A 4,725-nucleotide genomic window follows, 5' to 3' on the forward strand; every position below is an offset into this window, starting at 1 on the left:
CTCCTCAGCGGTTTCAATAGGTGGATGGAAAAAAGCACTGAAATATGTTTCAAATGGGTTCTTGAAATGATACAAAAGAGACACTGCTCATCTAGGAGCGCATTGAAAAGATATACAGTGCATTACTTGAGGTATTGTATTTCTAACAGATTCGAGGTTGTTGTGCCAACTTAATCATGTGTGGAATAACATTAGCTTTAATTTGGGGGGGGGAAATCATTAAGGTACTATTATTTGACCAAAAAGTCTGAATAACTTAATATATTTGAGCACAGTGATCTCTATTTCCACTTTGCATGAAATGTACCATTGATAACAGTTTAATGTAGAAATATTCCAGCAGTCCTGCATGTAAAAGTATGGCAAATAAACCTTCTATGTACTGTTATTGTCACTTTGTTTGCCTCAGTCAAATACCTACATGTATTAGATATCAGCAAAACCAAATAAACTCTTTAAAATAAAACAAAGAAAGAAAGAATTATAAAACTGCCTTAAAATATAAAACATGTCTTCAAAAATTCAATAGCAACTAAAATAATAAAATAAAACTTAAAGGGACACCTTATATTCTCCTTGTATTTAATCCCCCACAAATTCAGTTCTCATGCCTACTGCAAAGAACATTTATGCAGTAAGTACAGCTGTAAGGCAGGCCATATCTTATTATATTTTATTTAATTATGTAATAATTAAGTCTGCCACTAACAATAGGCTACTAAATAAACTCGTCATCGTTCTCTTATCATTCCTAATAAAATAACATTCGGTGTTTATTATCTGATGATTTACGCTATTTAACATAAGTGTGAAAAGCGTGATTATAAAATGAACGCAGTGTATTTTTCTATTTGGAAAAAAAGTCTTTCAAATGGACCAAAGTGTAAGCGTTTATCAGTGACGACATGAGCAGAAAAATGAGCTAACTGCGCCATCTAGTGGACATTCTTAACAATAGAGAAACTTTCAAAAATAGTCATGCTTCCGAGTGTGGCATTTTTCGTAGAAATGTAACACACACCTATCCAACATCAAAGGCAATTCTAAGCAATATGTGGAGACAATAATATGTTTAGAATGCATTATTTTATAGGAAACATGAAGATTCAATTAAATTAAAATCATTACGGTAAATTAAATTCTCCATGTTAAAAAATAAGAATGATTCCATCATCTTTTTGTCAACTTATGTAATTCATACTGTATTATTGTTGTTATTATTATTATTATTAATAATCATGGAAATATATTTTTGGAATGCCTCACTATGAAAACATCAATAATGACTCAATACTGTCACGTGATATACCTTGTGTACAAAAGAAGACATTGCGTCATTAAAGTTGTTATAATTTGCTATCTAGGCCTACAATTCGACACTACAATTCGTTCTGATGTATAGGCTAGCTACTGTTGTAGCGATAATACGTAACTTATAGGCTACATTCATTCAGAACTAAATGGCGTTTTGTTGTGACTTGTTGTTTATTTAAGACACCCTGTTTAGTTTCATACTGTTTATAAAAGTACAATGTGATGCTAAACCAGCGGTCGCTGAGTTTGCAGGTGTTGCAGTTCTATTTAACACATCTGTTGACTTAACCGAACGACAGCTTTTAATGCTGACATTTGAATTTGTGCCTCTAAGTCAACAAGGCCCTGTGTTCTGGTATACATCAGCCTGACAGACAAATTATGAGTGGTTAAGCATTCAGCAGGTTGCACGTGTTGCCGATCCATCAAGCGTCTTCAGATGCTAAGTAACATAACAGGGAATTCAGTGAACTCACAAATCTCTAGTCTACACTCCGATCAGGTTACATTGTAGTGTGTAACGCGTGACACACCCTGAACCAAACCAGAAGGCCTGTCACTGATCATTGGTTGTAAATAAATATCCTCGAACGTGTCTGAGGGCGTTTTAACCATGATGGACCTGCATTTTCACTGTAATAGAAAGTCAACTATTGAATAACCTGACTCCTGAACAATGCAGGCTACTAATATACACACATAGGCCTTGCTTCTCAACACAAGCTAGTCAGCAAACAAATATAGCCTTTACATATACTTAAGGGAAATAACGGGATGACAAAGAACCGAAAAAGTCATTTTTGGGTAATAAAACAACCACTTGCGCAGGATATTCTATAAATCTTCACGCATAGGGATTGCTAAACAATAAAGACACTGCGATTTTTCTCCGTTTTGCATTGTCAGATGTGTTTAGAAAAGGAAAAAGAGAAGATCAAAGCATTCCACATGGGGAAATTGCACCCTGGGTAGCAGTTGGGTTTGCTGGCCGTAACCTTGCTAATAAATTAAGAGGGAAGAAGGGCGAGTGGCAAAGCTGCACCTGCACTGCAAACATCTTCACCACATGTGAGTAACAGAGATGACGGAGCAAGAACAGACAGACAATTAACCGAAATCACCCTATAAATACCATCCTGCTTACCTATTAAAGAAAAATGTGTTGCCAAATTCAAAGAGATCATTTCCCTGGATAGTCTAATATAAACTAGTATGAACATTTTCTAAATCCATATTAACTCTATTTATTTATTTACATTTGGTTATGATAGTAGACTATATTAATTTATTGTCTTTAATATATAGGCCTATAAAAATATAGCCTAGACGAAAATTTTCATGAATGCATTATATTCTGGTGCCATATTTAGGCTAGCTATTTTTTCACGAACGAAAAAGAGACCGAGAGAGATGACAGCTTGTTCTATGCATTGTATTAGACCTGTGTGTCGATTATTCGGCTGACGCAATAAAAACGGCATTTTCCCCCCAATAAATAAATAAATAATGGAAACGTCTTATAGGCTATAGTCTGCGAGGGACAAACTAGCCTACAGTGAACCGAATATAGGCCTATCCGCGTTTTATGAAAATAACCGAGCCTTCAGTAAAGTCCATTATTATTAGCCTAATATTATTATTCAATCTATATATATTTTTAAAGGCCTTATTTAAATATATATCGACAAAATAGGTTACAGACATTTCGTAATAGGCTAACCTACAAATTGAGAAGGAAAATATTGTGGACAAAATGCCGCTCTGGATTAGAAAGCCTAAACTTGTGTGCAAACTCAAACCACATAGGCTATTTGTTGTTTATTTAAACCAAACAAGCTTTACTCTCCCACGTCCCGCATATGCTGCAAACCCATCACGAACAGTAGCTGTGACATTCTTTAGTGTCAGTTGATTTTACTTTGTTTTGAGAAACATCACACATGCTAGGTCGATCGGGACAAAGAGAATTGTGTTTTGTGTAGCCTTCCCGCATGCTTAGTCAATGTTTTTTAAGTATCGCTTGTTGTGTCAACTGTCATATCACGCTCTATCTAGAGCTGAAAACTGTGTGTAAATGCATCCCAGAAGGGTTGTGCATTGTCAACAGCAACTCAGAAAGATATTAATTGGTGTAACAAGAGATCTAGTGTCTTGTTAACAGCCAAACAACCGCTTCTTAACATTAAATTATAAATTGGTCTCTCGGAGCTGCAGTCTTTATATGAATAATTATAGTCTATTGCAATGTAGCCAAAATACAGACAAATGTCTTGATTAACAAGATGAGTAATTTTAAATGAATATTTAGGCTATTCAACGTTTTAAGATGTGGTGTGTTTTAAGATTTAAAAAAAATATGAACACATTAATGCTCGTCTAATTCTTATTAGCCTAATATTTATATAATATTTATATTTTATTAAAGCAAACAAACAAAAACAAAAAACACCTGTATGGCAACGCTGTTAGGCGCATTTGAATAAAAATGAAAATCCATCGCCAGTTTTTGCATTCACCAGCTGTAATTTGAATATTGTCAATTAGTGGTTACTTTAGCCACTGCAAGCACATTAACGAAATATTACAAGGTAACTTGCAAAACGCTTTTGCTATAAAATTAAACATCATAATTTTGTTGTCCAAACATTCAATGGTAATTTAATAAATGTAAACCGAGAGTAGCCTAATAATCACAAAATATGAAAAGCGTTTATTCTTTAAGCTACCGCCAAAGTGTCAAGTTTGTATTTTTGTTTTATTAGGCTAAAGTTTTTTATTAATACTACTCAGTGCCGTGTCTAATCTAGAAAAATAATTTAACATAAGCTACCTGATGGTATTAGCAATAAATAAAAGCCTATATGTAGGCCTATGAGCCTAGACATGGGGGGTTGAAACTAGACGTATTAAACAGCTGAACCCCCATTGTCCTGCGTGATTAATTGATAGTTTCCTAGGAATGTTTTATTTGTAACTTCACCCCATTAAGAACTTCGTTCAGAGAGTGATTCCGATTCCAGCCAACGGGGAAGCTCCGTTCTCATCAAGCCAATCTGGACTTGCTGTCACACTCCTTCTCCTGATTGGCTCGTTGTGAGCGGAGCTTCCCCATTGGCTGCGGCAGATTTGCTGCGCGGATCATAGAGTTGAAAGGCTGAGAGAGGCTCTCATCACATCGCAGTGACAGATCAGGTAATGTCGCTCACTGATGTTTATGTGAAGGTGGCCTGATTTCCCCTGGAGCAGCGCTTCTTATCGCTTCAACAGCTCTGGGTTCTAGTCTTATACAGACTCTTGGATATCCACTCGTGTTTTTTTGGTCTACATTGGCTAGGTAAGTGTCTCTGAAAAAAACTCGAATGCCACTAATATATATATATATATATATATATATATATATGTATACACATA

At 35.3% G+C, this 4,725-nt stretch overlaps 1 protein-coding gene across 1 annotated transcript in view; it reads left to right on the plus strand.

The window, feature by feature from the left end:
• The first annotated feature begins 4,519 nt into the window (after positions 1-4,519).
• The window catches only part of LOC107755718 (doublesex- and mab-3-related transcription factor 2-like), a 2,907-nt gene continuing 2,701 nt past the window's right edge, over positions 4,520-4,725 (plus strand). Inside the window, exon 1 of the mRNA XM_016572601.1 lies at positions 4,520-4,648. The gene's annotated coding sequence lies outside the window, so the exon portion shown is untranslated. The remainder of the gene's footprint in view (positions 4,649-4,725) is intronic.

Source organism: Sinocyclocheilus rhinocerous, unplaced genomic scaffold (genome assembly GCF_001515625.1).
Source record: "Sinocyclocheilus rhinocerous isolate Xijiao unplaced genomic scaffold, SAMN03320098_v1.1 scaffold171, whole genome shotgun sequence".
In the NCBI taxonomy this organism is placed as follows: domain Eukaryota; kingdom Metazoa; phylum Chordata; class Actinopteri; order Cypriniformes; family Cyprinidae; genus Sinocyclocheilus; species Sinocyclocheilus rhinocerous.